This window comes from Armigeres subalbatus, chromosome 2, assembly GCF_024139115.2.
Source record: "Armigeres subalbatus isolate Guangzhou_Male chromosome 2, GZ_Asu_2, whole genome shotgun sequence".
NCBI classification, from domain to species: domain Eukaryota; kingdom Metazoa; phylum Arthropoda; class Insecta; order Diptera; family Culicidae; genus Armigeres; species Armigeres subalbatus.
Window position 1 is genome coordinate 456,854,912 of NC_085140.1, and position 15,878 is coordinate 456,870,789.

Below are 15,878 nucleotides of genomic sequence, written 5' to 3' on the forward strand. Positions count from 1 at the left end.
CTATAAGAATGACTGCTGCAGAAATGAAAGCTTTCTACAAAAATTTCATTTTTATAGTAGGTCCGCTTGTACCGCAAAATGATCCTGTATGGAACTTTTGCAAAGTTTTGGTAAAAATGGTAGACTTAATTCTGGCAAAATCGTTCAATGAAAATTTGTTGCTTGAAATGAGTGACTTGATTCAGTTGCACAATAGATTGTATCAGGATCTCTTCAAGGATACATTGAAGCCGAAGCAGCATTTTCTTATTCACTATCCAAAGATCATTAGACAAAGTGGACCTGTACATTTGATGATGTGTTTTCGGAATGAGGCAAAACACCAACACTTCAAGGAATATGCGCATGTAATATCATCGCGTATCAATATCGCATATACTTTATGCATGAAAGCTAGCTTACAGTTCAGTTATAATGTATACCACAAGACATTTTTCGATTCTAGCGTGGAAGGAGATTTTTATGAGCAAACTTTAAAATCAAGGCCTTATTATTCAAAAATAGTTACAGACTGTCCGTTCCACGAAAACGAAAAACCTATTTCGCCCGTGTCATCCAGTTGAAAGGCACTAAATTTGAAACTGGTCAATTTTTATCAACAATTGGAGACTCGGTAATTTCGCTGTTAGAAATTGAAGAATTTATAAGGTACCAGAATCACTTATACGCTATATGTAGAAATTGGAAAGTTGGCAGATTCGAAGACCACTTATTGGCATATGAGGCAGAAGAACGAACTGATTTGTACAGCGTAATTGACTTACAAAGAAACGAAGAGTTGCCATTTAGTATACATGAGGCGAACAATAAGTATTTTTTTAGATATTGTTAGGTTATTTTGTATTTATAAGTACATTATTAAATGTAATTAAATATATTTCGAATAAAATGTTAAGCTAAGATAAAACCATACCTTGTGTTTTCTGCAAATTCGATAAATAGCTTCGGTAGCGTGTGGTACGGCATAGAAAATAATAATAAAAAATTACAAATTCAATGGGCAGGAGAGAAGCGGGTGATATTTTTCAAAATTTCATAATAATGGGGTGATAATTTTACAATATACATATTTACCGTAAAAAATTAATAGGCAACCTTATAATTTAGAAGTATATGAAGCAAATAAAAGCTGCATAATATAATGATTTTACCTATATTTTGTTTTTGAACGGTGCAGCTTTTATATTTTTGTACTATAGAACAGTTTCATGACAGGAAATTAATTTTTTAGAGGCACTTTAAAATCGCTACCATGTGTACATTATAAGAAAAGGTATTTTAGTTACCAGATAAAGATTGTCGCTGTCGTCGCTGTCCGGAACATCTTTTGCTGGCGAGGATAGGGGATCTAAAAGTCAATGAAGGAAAAATACATACGATTTGACAGTTTGATAACACACATGTTTCGGACAGCAGAACAAAGGGAACCGGAGCGACAATCTTTATCTAGTAACTAAAATATCTTTTATTGTATTTTTTATATTTTTGAAAAATATCATCAGCACTGATTTTATTTTTACCTCGTGATATTGTTAATGAAAGTACTGAATTTCGATTTTCCTTATTTTAAATATTATATGGATGAATATGTTTTTCATAATTTCAAAACACCAAATTTCATAAGGCGGCCATATGTAAAACATAAGAAATGAAGTCGATTGATCTCAGATGGTTTCATAAGGCAAATTTTTGAAAATCATACTGATTTCTTGTGGCAAAAAAACATAAGGCATTTGATTGAATTTCCCTAGTCCAGTTTCCTCAGTGTACCAATTTGAATAAAACGGTATAAAATGCATCTAAATGATCATATAAATTAAAATCGTATTAGGGTAGTTGATCCGATAGTCGTGGGTGTTCCTATAGTGTAGTTTTTATCAAATATACGCAAATAACGCAGCAACCCACATTGTTTATCAATTAGTTGACCTGTCATTAAGTGAAATAGTTGAAAACTGTTTTGGATTTACTAAAAAATCGGTAAAATATCACTGAAATACTGTAATTTATTCTCTGCCTTGTACCAATAGTTGCGGTAGTGTTCCCATAGTTGCGAGTCCCGTATGAAAACAATGGGATTCGCAACTATAGGAACACGAATTAGAAAATATCGCAACTTTTGGAACATTGCACCAATAATTGGAGGATTCATTTTAGGTAATAATTACAGGAGCTGCTGCCATCGGAATACTTTCTACTAAAAATATAAAAGAGGAGCTTTCGAATGCACAATTTAGGTAAGCGAAATAAATTATAGCTTCTGTGCATGCGAACAAACAGTGGTGGAACGTGCTTAGTTCCTCCACTATTGGGTCATTTCTTCTTCTTCTTCTTATTGGCATTACGTCCCCACACTGGGCAGAGCCGCCTCGCAGCTTAGTGTTCATTAAGGATGTTATCGATCATTTAGTAATTTGCGTTCGATCATTTAGAAGTTTGTCAATAACTCATTCCAGAAGCTGAATTTAAAAATGTGTTGTATGGTGGACTTCTAGTGCGAAGGTTTTTCTACAACTCTGTCTAATGGTTCGTTGTTAGATTTCAACTAATAACAGAGTTATAGCGCTAGTTGCAGTAACTCAAACTAAATGATTGGAATTTTGTTATCATTTAGTTTGAGTTACTGCAACTATAGCTATAACTCCGTTACTAGTGGAATTCAAACAACGAATCATAAGGCAGAGTTGTAGAAAAATCATACAACACATTTTGAAATTCAACTTCTGGAATGAGTTATTGACAGACTACTAAATGATCGAACGCAAATTACTAAATGATCGATAACATCCTTGGTGTTCATCAAGCACTTCCACAGTTATTAACTGCGAGGTTTCTAAGCCAGGTTACCATTTTTGCATTCGTATAACATGAGGCTAGCACGATGATACTTTTATGCCCAGGGAAGTCGAGACAATTTCCAATCCGAAAATTGCCTAGACCGGCACCGGGAATCGAACCCAGCCACCCTCAGTATGGTCTTGCTTTGTAGCCGCGCATTTTACCTCACGGCTAAGGAGGGATTGGGTCATTTACCCTATTCAATTCCATATTTTGAACAAACAATTAGCTTTGTAATTATCAGATCAACTTATCTACTATCAGAATGATTTTGTTTAAATTTTCTACCAGCTTCCGAGATAAATTTTTGTTTCGTTCTTTAAAATAAACAACCTTCATGCCGCCGTTTATCCGTCATGATTATCGTTTTAAGGATCCCCCAGACCTAAACGATTTCATTGCCGTGACGGCGACAACTAGTCGCCGCGATTATATCGTTTGGTCGCTGCAGACAATGTTTCATTTATGCTTTCATACCAATGGCGACAAAATTGCAGTCGCCAAGTGACAGAATCGCTTCGCGATTGTCGTGTCGCGAGTGTTTGGGGGAACCTTTACGTCTGAGGTACAATTTAAACAATTCTGTTTCAAAATCCAGTACCAGTTGTTTTGAATAAAATTATTATTTGTTACAACATTCTTATGAAAAAATATCGAAAAAGCTAAGAAAACATTGAATGATCCTCCCCTATGTACCCAACTCGGTGAAAGCCAGCTTCTTCGGGGAATCTAGGCAGAACGCATCCGTGAGCGAATTTGAGGGAGTTCTTCACCAGAAAAGCCCGATAGAAGGAAAACAGTATCTATCTGCCCTCGTGTTTGGAGTGTACCATCGCAACTGTTTGCCAAGTGAATAATTGAATGATCAAACTTTGTGAAAGAAAGACTTCCAGTTCATTACAAAAAAATACCCACCAGCCGGCCCCAAACAGAAATGTGGAAAAATGTTTCGATGTCAAATAGCAGCAGGTCCTCGTGTCGCTTTCTACTTGTTGTTCAATTTGCTTTGACGATGCTTAGTCTCTTGTTTGCCCACTGTCAATGATAGATGTAGGCGTCTTTTTACTGGGTGGGTGTCAATTTCGGAAATGGTTTCGCAATTTTACACCTGAGGGAACTTGATAATGTTGTAGTTGACGCTAGAAAAAAAAACAGAACAATTCGATTTTGTTGGTTGATGTGTTGTGCTATGAATTTGTGATTAATCCAAATGAATCCTCGATATTGGAGCCTTGTTAAACCAACGGCAAGATATCGCTGAAGGGTCATAGGTTCGATGCCCAATATGGTCTAAGAAATTTTTAAAGAGGTAAATTATCTTGATTCTCAATCATTGAAGAATGACTCAGAGTAATGTAAAACTGTTGAACGCTCACCCGCACAGAAGGACCAATCTTCAAAAAGACGGTTAAAAACCATTTTTTCAAAATGATCCAAATTGATAACTTGAGTCATGGGTTGTTAGTAGAATACTTGAGTGTGATCTAAACATAGTTTTAAGTCATTTTATTTGGGTGGATCTTACCTCTACAGTTGATACAAGTTGAGCATGTTGTCGATTTTTAATTCTGTTAAATCTTGTAACATTTATCTTACAGTTCATTATGTTGGCCACAACGTATACATCGCCCAAACCTATTATATTTGGCACCATTACAAAGTGTAGCCTTAAAACTAATAAAGCCACGCTTAAATGTTCGTAAATTAATTTTGATCGCGCAGAAAGTACTCGGTCTTTATTATGTATAAAATTATTATTGTATTATCTTCTTGCTGTATTCATTGTAAAATTCAAGAAGGTACCCATCGGTACCCATCAATGAAATTCACACTGTAGCTTCATTTTTTTGTCAGGAATCCAATCCTGAAGAAATTAGGTTCCGCCACCCTCCGCCCGCTCAGTTATTTCGGTTTTACTGACGGTGGTCCTTTCGGTCTTGCCAATCAATTTTGATAAGTGCAGTAACGCACAATTTGTTTTTACTTCTCTTTCTACTTCTCATTTGCCCCAATGCAATGGTGTGACATCAGCCTAAAATTGTCTAGGGGTCGTACACGCCCCTCTAGCACAATTTGTTTTTGACTCACTCATACTGTTGTTAGGGAAATCCCACGTGATCATTAGTTCTTCAGGCTTCTGCGCTCTGAGATTTTGAAAATATTGATAATGAAAGAAGGATAAACTATCAAGTCATGTTATGTCTAGTCGCAATGGATAATTTCGGGAGAGGATTTTATTTTATCCCTTACTTCTAATTTCTAATTTTTCAAACTTACTCTGTAAAAATATCATGAGTTTTACCGTAATATCAAGTAATTGCGCCTCTACAGCTTTACTTCGGTTAAGGACGAAACAAAACCTATTCCATATGTTTACAATTTCTAACAATAAAATAAATTTTTCCTTAGCATTGCGGTGAGGCGGCTGAAATCGGTAATTAAATACCTGTGGAAATGCTAATAGAAAGAGAACTCTACATGGCGGCGCCAGCCATTGTTATTTGATGCACACCACTTGGTGCAAGCACGTTGTCTTAGAGAACTATAGCGTGCTTGCGACGACTGGTGCCCCACCTCTCGCTGCGATAGTTGTACTTTAGCTTACGGATCGTTGATGCCGAGAAGATGAACCATCTATTCAATGAAAAATCACAATATGTGGCCTGCTAGACCATTTTATTCACTTCTCACATTTATGACCGTCTTTTTTGGGATTGGTCCCACTGTGACCCGGGAGGCAGAATTGCCGCGGCTAATAGATAAAGCAAGTGAGAAATCTTCCAAATTTACTTGGGCAGCATTTACATTTACAAAGGTGGTTCCCATCAGGTCCCATAAGAACTCGTTATAAAAACAAAGAAATGTTTTCTCTTTTGAATAGGGTTACTGCTCCTAGACTTCATCTCATAGCTGCGACATTGGTCTCACGAAAAACAAAGCAATGAAAAGGTATTTGGTTTGTTTTTTTTTCAGCAGTAAGTACGCATGTTAGAAAAAAGTAGCGACGAAATTGGTGCCGTATTTCTTTGTTTCGCGATGAGATGAATATATGTTCAGTGAGATGGAAAATGGAACAGTTCCCCTATATTGCATGCTTCCGAAAAGCTTAACTAGTTTAGCAAGATGTACCCGTCGACAATGAGAGCTTGCAAAATAACCAGAAACGACTTCACAAAGGCCGTCAATAACTGAATCGCATATGAAGACAAATCATCACAGCAATAAACGGGAGATACCATCCACAAAGTTCGCCATATGCATTCACATTCATAGCACCGCCCAAATCACGCTCACTGAATTATACGCCCCGGGGCTTCTCTGCTGATGTGGTGCGGACCAAACTGACACACAGTATCCATAAAGGCCTCTCGGAATCTCCCAGTCGTCCCGGTCATCATCATCATCATAGGCATGGCGGCAAAACCAAAGGACATTCACCAGCAGTGCCCGACATCAACGGCCGGCGAGCGAGTCAAATCAACCGGATATGGCCTGAAGGAAATTGAATTAGATTGTATCATGCTTCGCTCTGATTCAGCGGGCAAATGCACTTAAGACGTGATCCCGCACTCATGCCTGCTGGCCGAACCGTCCTATCCTATGGCGAGCCAGCGGGAAAAGCAAAGCCGAAGCCATTTTGAGATTGATATTCGATGACACTGCTACGTGGTGCTTCGTGATTCATGTTATGTGACTACGTGCGAGCAGTGCGGATAGCCCTAATGCACTGTGATGTGAAACGCTGCACTTCTGGTAACTGTGTCAAGAATGAATGTCCTAATGCCTTTTTGACCTAATGGCCATTTATTTAATGAAAATATGTTGCGTCCAGTGAAGTCTCCGAACAGTCTTGTTGATGATGATACTTGATTGTCAATTTGGGAACGGCGAGATTGATACTCTGTCTAGGTAAGGATTATTTCTGTTTTGGAAATATATTCGAGTCCCTAAAGCATTGCAAAATTTTCTTTGTTCTTATCACAAAATATTCAAATTTATTCAATGAGTCGCATTGTAATCCAACCATTTGGTTCTGTACAAATGCGAATATGGCCCTAAGATGCAGGCTTGCTTCATAATAAATGGCATAGAATTTGCTTCAGATCATGCCATTTCCATTTTACTTAAAGTGGACTTGGATTTTTCTTTCTTTCTTTTGAAACAGCACAAAACCATAAATATATAAAATGGTCTGTACTAATAAAATATCAGCATTTATGCACATTATGAAGACATTTATACCGCGTAATAATTCCAAAAATTATATTTTTTCAGGTGTCTATGCAGGTTTAACAAATTTAACGGAAAGTTGACTAAAAAAAAATTGAGTAGATATCATAAAAAGGGGATCAAGTCTACCCAAATTCTAAGATTGCATGCACTGTTGAATTCCATAACAAAACTTGTTGACGAATATGCACAAATTTGTATATTTTGAAGGAAACGTATTCAAAGAATCAGAGAGCAACTTTCTATTTTTATCAAACCAAGTTCATGGAGAAATATCAATTCTTCCGAACAGGTTATCGTATATCAGTATAATTAACCTTCCTGGACTTATTGGGTAAAAGTGAGACCACCATGCCCAAGTAACATTTTCAGTTTTATAACGGTCTTACAAACCATAATTTGCTCTATATGACTTCTATGAAACCAGCATAAAATCAAAATGTTACTGGGGTGTATTCATCACAAAATAATTTCTTTATCATTTGAGAGGATATTCAAAGTGATGGTGAATATGATTGAATGAAAGGCTCAGGGTGCTCAGGAAAAAGTGACCAATAATAAATTATCCATTTCTCTATTTGATAGTTCGTCCTACAGCAGCACGATTTTTTCTATATCATTTCTGAAAATGCCCAGTACCTCACAGATCTAACTTATCTATGACTGCAGGTGGCCATCAGACGGGTATCCGGAGAATCCAGTATGACCGTAGAAATGGATAATTTGTAACTTTTCGTTTAGAGCAGCGCGGTTTTTTCTAAGTAATTTATAAAATAACAATAAACGTGACGACTATGAACTGAGAAGTGAGATGTAACTAGTGAAAAGTGAGATATGAGAATCATTTTTTTTGAATACTTTTAACTTCCTTTTCTTTTCTCCCTGTTTTTTCTTTTAACTTCTTATTTCTTCTTCTTTTACTGTTTCCTAATTTCTTCTTCCTTTTGCTCATTTCCCTTTACTTCCTTCCTTCTTCCTTTCTTTACATTTTTCTTTATTTCTTTGTCTTTCTGCCTTCTTCTTTCTTCTATCTTCTGTCTTTATTCTTCTTTCTCCTTCTTTCTGACGTATGACTTCTTTCTTTTTCCTTCTTACGTTTTTCTTCTTTTTTTCCTTCTACTTTCTTCTATCTTTTTTCTTCTTTCTACCTTCCTCCTTCTTTTTGCTTTTTTCTATTGTTTCGTCTTTCTTCCTTCTTTCTTTTTTCTTCCTCATTGTTTCTTCTTCCTTTCCTCTTCCATCTTCCATCTTCTGTCTCCTTTCTTTTTTCTATCTCAAATTTTACTTCTCACTTCTTAACGTCTCGCTTCTCATTTCCTAACCTCTTGTTTCTATTTTCCATATTGCTTCTTTCCCACTTCTCACTACGCGACTATCGCATCTTACTTCTCACCACTCACATCTCACTTCTCAATTTTCATTTCCCACTACTCAATTTCACTTGTTACTGCACGCATGTCTCTACTTACTACTCAGTACTCATTTCTCACTACTTCGAACATCTTACTCGTCACTTCACTTAACAAGGAAACACATTTAACTATTTGGTTAAATGGAGTTCTGCTATATGACCTTTTCGGTCAAATGGCATTTGACCAAAAGATCTTAAGAGCGGAGCACAATGGATACGTTTGCGTGCGTTTTGACACTTTTCCCATGGCAAAACTGTCAAAACGCACGCAAACGTATCCATTCTGCTCAGCTCTTTAGACCTTACTTCCAAATGCTATGAAAAAAGCCAGATAATTTGAAGAAAAAATATATCACGAAGGAAGGAAGTAAACCCGTTTCGGTCTGACCTAGAAATCAAAATTTAAATAACCCATGTGGGCTTATTTTATGTCCGATTGCCATGAAATTTTCAGAGAAGAAGCGTCATCATGTCTATTTTTAGTAAGCATATGCGGTATTTCGAAAAATTTCGTTTCAGTTGGTTCGAAACGAAATTCCGCGGAATTTCGCGGAATTTGAGCATGGCGAAATCTGATTTCTTGATTTCGTTTCGTTTCGTAAAATTACAAAAATTTCGCTAGAAAAAACTAGCTTCTAACGAAATTTAACGGAATTCCGCGGAATTTCGAAACAAATTTAAACTTAAACCATACATTATATTATCAAAATTTTGGCTGCGCCGCTGAACAAAATAGTGAAGTTGTTTTTAAGTTATACAAATTTTTCTATTAACAAATACTACAAAACCCCATTCTTAGTCGACAAATACGTATGTAGCTTTCTTCTATAAAACGTCTTCAGTGTTTGCAAGATTCAAATTTAAATTTTGTGATATTTTTTTTTTACTATTTGCACAATATGAATGCGGAACCGATCGTGTTGCTGCTGGTCATAGGACGGCAGCTAGTCCGTGAGAACGCGAAGTTAAAATCTACCTCGCGTAGCAGAAATTTGTTTAACCAGTGTGCAATCAATCATGTTGATGCCAGGGGACTGAAGAGAAGGCCAATACGCCTACCAACCATTCATTCAATATGGCGTACAATGTTTTTGTTTTATTTCGTTTAATTCATGATAACAAAACTTCGAAAGTATCGACGAGCTATTTTTCGACATAAAGAAGCCATACAAACACAAAAGGCTCGATGTACCTCAACCAATTTCAAGTTTTCGCAAGGAGAATTTAAATGCCGATAACTAGCACTAACTGCGTACGAACCAATCACCCAAAATGAGCGCTGAAATCGGGTATACTACCCAGAAACTGGGTACCAAAAACAAAAGTACCAAAAGCCATGTTGGGTAGAGTGCCATTGGACCGCGGATGACAGGCGTTTCACCCTCCTGGTTGATGCAGATCACGCCTGCTAATGTGAGAGAGCGCGAAGTGATAAAACTAATGTCTGCATTGAATAGCACAAAATTATTTAGTGCGGAATCGATTGTGTTGTAGAAGCTTATCTTGCGTTAAATTGGTTTGAAACACAGTTTTCGTCTTCTTGTTTTCAAATAACTTCGTTTACAATATATATTTAGTCGCTTACCAAGGGGCTTCACGTGAAATAATCAGAGGGTGCCCATAACCGAACCAATAAGGGTGCCCACAACCGAATTTCGCAGCCTTTTTGGAATGTGAAGAAAAAAAATCGAACTAAACTTTTAATGGCAATCATCATTGAGCCTCAAAATAGATTAAATTTGATATATAAATATGCATTAGAACTCACTTTTTTAATTAAATCACTTCAATTTATGACAATTTGTAAAAGTTCAAAACAAACTTTCGTGATGTTTTTCTTGTACAACAAATTGATTTGTTTCTAGTTCAAAGTAGAGATGCCCATCCGGTTTGATATTGAGCACAAAACATCATGCTATGACAATTGTCAGAATGGCAGCATCTCTTATCTGTCAAAAGATACATAGGAGTGCCACACCCGAACCTCCTCCCCTACTATAAAACCGCGCTGACAAGACAATATGGTGTATGCTTCAGCATAATTACATAATTCTTAAGTGAACTAAGGTTTTAAACGAAATTTGAATCCGTATATGAAAAATCTCACAATTTCTATATTTTGATATACTTACTAATATAAAACTGATATAAAATTGATCAGATTCGGGAGCACACGCTCCACGATGAATTCCTTCGTAAGCGGCACAAATGCTGGGGTATTGCCTTATCGCCAATGGTATATGCGGCGATTTATTACAGACTGCCTGTTATTATTACTTTATTTGTCGCAAAACAGTTACATATATGACTTCGAAAAAGTGAATTAAGAATTGCGTACATAATGTAAAACCAACTTAATAAAAATTCCGCGGAAAAAAAAATAAATTTCGTTTCGTTTCGATAAATTTCGAATTAAATGAGCCTTGGTTTCGTATCGTTTCGAAATCTCGAAAGTAAATCTATATTTCGTTTCGTTTCGATCCGAATCAACTTAGACATTTTAAATTTCGTTTCGTTTCGTTTCGTTAGGAAAAAGTGTGTTATCGCATACCCTTAATTTTTAGTAGATGACTTGATTTGACCATGATGCCAATCCGGCCGGATTTATTAAGGGCCCTGGGTCAGGTGTAGTCAAAAACGTATAGTTTTTTTTTACAACCATGGATAAATGAACGAAAATGCTCAGAATGTTGATGCAAGCGTGGTCAATCATCATTGACCTGCATCAGAAGTAAGTTTTGATACAACTGGATCACCAGGACATGGTTCCGGATGATCCGGGAACCTGGTTCCGTGGGGTAGTGGACACTTTTCAAGTGGTGTAAAAACCAGTCTTGCGACATATCAAACTTCATGATTTTGGAAGACAAGTACAATATGAATTTTTGAGCGATTTTGGACAGATTGGCCATGTCTGGAATTGTTTCCGGGATCCTTGTTCCCTCAGTGGACCGGACAAATTTCGATTAGCACCGAAACCCATCTTACAGCATGTCAAACTCCATGATTTTGAAAGACAAGCACAATACATGGATTTTTGGAAAGATGTTGGACACATTGGCCACGGACGGAAGTGATTACGGGGACCTGGTTCCCTCAAGGAAGCAGACAAGTTTTGATTAGCCATCTTGCGACATGTCAAACTTCATGATTTTGGAAGACAATCTCGATAGAAGAGTTTTTTAGAGGTTTTGGTCACATTGGCCACGTCCTGAAGTGTTTCCGGGAGCCTGGTTTCCTCAGGGATGTGGAAAAATTTCGATTAGCACCGAAATCCATCTTTCGACATGTCATACTCATGATTTTAGAAGACAAGCTTAATAGATGAGTTTTTGAAAGGTTTTGGACACATTGGCCACGTCCGGAAGTGTTACCGGGAAGCTGGTTCCCTCAGGGAACCAGACAAATGTCGAACCTGGCTCCCGGGGACACTTCCGAACATGGCCAATGTGTCCAAAATCTCTAAAAAAAATCATGTATTGAGCTTGTCTTTCAAAATCATGGAGTTTGACATGCCGCAAGATGGGTTTCGGTGCTGATCGAAACTTGTCTACCTTCCTGAGGGATATATGTCCAACATCTCTCAAAAGCTCATCTATTGAGCTTGTCTTTCAAAATCATGGAGTTTGATATGTCGCAAGATGGGTTTCGGTGCTAATCGAAATTTGTCCACTTCCTTGAGGGAACCAGGTTCCCGGGAACACTTTCGGATGTGGCCAATGTGTCCAAAATCTTTTAAAAACTCATCTATTCAGGTTGTCTTCCAAAATCATGAAGTTTGATATGTCGCAAGACTGGTTTTTACACCATTTGAAAAGTGTCCACTACCCCACGGAACCAGGTTCCAATTGTATCAATACTCACTTCTGATGCAGATCAATGATTGATGATGATTGATTGACCACATTCTGGGCAGTTTCGTTTATTTATCAATGGCTTAAAAAACAAATTACCCGTTTTTGACTGCACCTGACCCCCCAAGACCCCCACCCCTTAATAAATACGGCCGGATTGGCACCATGGTCAAATCAAGCCATGTACCAAAAAAAAGACATGATGACGTTTCTGTCCTTAAAATTTCGTGGCAATCGGACGAAAAATAAGCCCACATGGGTTTTTTCAATTTTGATTTCTAGGTCAGACCAAAACGGGTTAACTCGATGGTTCTCACCAACGAGTAAGCGATTAGGGTAACGGCTGTATTTTGGACCGGGCTCATATTTTGGACCACCTAGCTGAATTTTGCATTTATATCACACAAAACTAAATAAAATATGCAACATTTAATTTTTATTGCAAAAAGAGACTATCCATACGGTACCTCCTACATTATAGCAATTTTCAAGAATATTTTCACGCATTTGCCCATTCCGGCTAGATTAGACCAAAACCAAGAAGAAATTGTAAAATTTAAGTCAACTTTCTAAAGCTGTAAGTTTATTTGTACATAGATTTAAAACATGTAAATGATGTTGTTGACTTATTAAGAGCCAGTTCGCGAGAAGCGCGACCCCCTCTTGTATCGATATTCTCCGATTTGGATGAAATTTTCAGGATTTGTTCATATATGTAAGAGAAGACATTTTGCAAATTTTCAGATTTTTTCATTGAGGGGAAGTGGGGTAAAACGGCCCTTCAAAAGTTATTGTTCAAAAATCGCCAAAACCAAAAAAATGCAATAACTTTGGCAATGACTGATCGATTTTGTTTAAATTTTGCACGCTTTTTCTACTCAATTAGTACTTTATACCAAGTGGTTAATATGGTTATAAAGTTGTTTACTTTAGGATAAAATGGACTTTTTCGATAAAAAAGAGCCGTTTTTCCAAAGGGAATATTTTTCACCAACAGATCTAGGATAAAAAAACTAAACCCACAAGGCAAACTTGTCCAAACTTTTTTGTCTAAGTAGAAACAAAAAATCAGGATTTTCCATTAGGGGAGTGTATGGTAAAATAGTCATTTAAAAATAAATGTCAAAAAATACATCAATATTTTTATGTGAGCTCTGAGACAATTTCTCGGCCCTTATTGTTGAAAACTGTTAGGCGCTTTGGAATTTCGGGTTCTGCATACAAATTGTTTGAAAGCTATTTGTCTGACAGATCCCAACGGACTGCTTTCAATGATTATGTGTCGTGTCCCGTGGAGAATGACCTTGGTGTACCACAGGGAAGTGTATTAGGGCCACTTGCAGCGCTTGCAGAATAAGATTATGCGTTTGATTTTAAGATGTAACAGATTCACTTCCTCAACTTTTTTGTTGGATGCATTGCAGTGGCTCTAGGTGAAGCAAAGAATTGTGTATTTAACAATGGTGTTCATGTTCAAAGTAGTAAATGGTTTGCTGCCTCGATATTTGTGTGATCGAATTGAAAGAGGAAGTGACATTCATAGATATAACACTAGAAACGCGGAAGATGTGAGAACACCCAACTTTTTGAATGGAGCTTCACAGAATTCTTTGTTTTTTAAAGGTATCAATGATTTCAATTCGATGCCTACACATGTCAAACGTGCAACGACATTATCACAATTCAAGAGACTTTGTGTTTCACACGTAAAAGCTGTATTTTGAGCAGCTACTTAGTTGACTTTTTAAAAATCATTAATTATTGTATCTTAACGAAGTTTGACCTACGGATATTTTGTTTGGACAATTGTGTTTTTCAATTATTGAGGCACTAATAAACTATTTTGTTCGCCTCAATGATGATGATGGATTTTATATTTATTGACGTAATTGTAATTTGACCTTTTTCTTGTGTAGTCTACAAAAGTTTGAGACTCGCGCGCGTAAAGCAGATATCATATATATGAATGATTTTTAAATTTATGTACAAACTTGCGCTTTTTCAGCTGATTCAATGATTCTGCGGATTAGTAATAGGCTATCTAGTAGAGTTTGGTCTCCGCGGTTGATACCGAAACTTTTGATATCGACGGAGCGGTAACACAAGTTTTGATTTTGTTGACAACGACATAGTTTATTAGATTATTATTTATGCTTTCGAGTGGCTAACGTTACTTGTAATAACATGAAACGCGATTCTTGGTGGAACTTTTGAAATCTGTGCGAGAGGTATCTCAAGTTTTGCATTATTAAGAACTTGAAGCATCACTACTGATACTTATGAGAATCTGTAGATGAAATAAATAGTTTTTTACATTTATTATTTTTGCTGGATAGTAATGGAAAGTTATGAAATTTATATCTGTGATGGTAATCAGATCGTTTTTGTTTTGTTCTGCAAATCTGATTAAATTGTTGAAAAATTAAATTCAATTAATTATCTTAAAGATAAATCGTCTAGCTCAAACCTTTGTAGGGGTATGTGGCGGGACCATCATCATCATCATCAGTTCTAGCAGAAAATACATAAGTTTAAAAACACTATTTCTTCTTCCTTTCAATTGGTCGGGGTTCTGCCAAATCACACCAAGCGCAAATGATAAATTTCCAAATTTTCGTGTAACAGATTCAATAAATCATAAATGGCATCGGACATCGTTTAACGCCATAGCTAAGGGTATCCCACAACAAATGGATGCATGATTAAAAAAAACTTTCCGTTTTCCATGGTATTGGAAATTGGAAATTGTTTTTACAAAGAAATTTTGGCTATCTCAGTCTTATAAACCATTAAAAGATTAGCGTTTTAATCTGCCCGACGTTTCGGCCATTGGATGTGGCCTTTTTCAAAAGAAAAATTGGTCAATCGTTTTCGTCCTAATTTACATGTCGTTCTGGGTGTCGTATGGTCATAGTTTTGGCTTTTTTGCGGTGGTTTTGTTTTACAATTTGATATTTTATCAACGTTCACAGTGCTCGACATAATAACCTTGGAAAAGGCCACATCCAATGGCCGAAACGTCGGGCAGAGTAAAACGCCAATCGTTTAATGGTTTTTAAGACTGAGATAGTCAAAATTTCTACACTTTCCGTTTTCCTTTTGCGAAAAAATATTACAAGTCAATCGAAAAGCCGCTTGGTGCGGTTTGGCTGAACCCCGACCAATTCATCTTTATTTTTCCTCTCAATAGATACGTATATCCTTCGCTGATCTATATTAGATAGCAAATACAATAGCAGAACAATTTTCAACAGAAGTAAAATAGGACCAAAAGAAATACCTTTAGCACATCTTTCGCAAACTGAAACAAAAATGAACGGATTCGGCGAAAGTGCTTGTTGATATTTTTTTTGAATCAGTTATAATTACTGTGGGTACCGGTACTGATGTTGCTTTTACAATTACTCTTAACGGCAAATGAGCAATTTCGTAGCGTTTAAACATAGCTTGTTGGTGGAGCTGCTTCTCAGATTATATTTTTCTTTTGTACTTGCATCAGGTTACCATAGGCTTGTTTTTGTAGCTTGTAACGATTGTGCGGTATT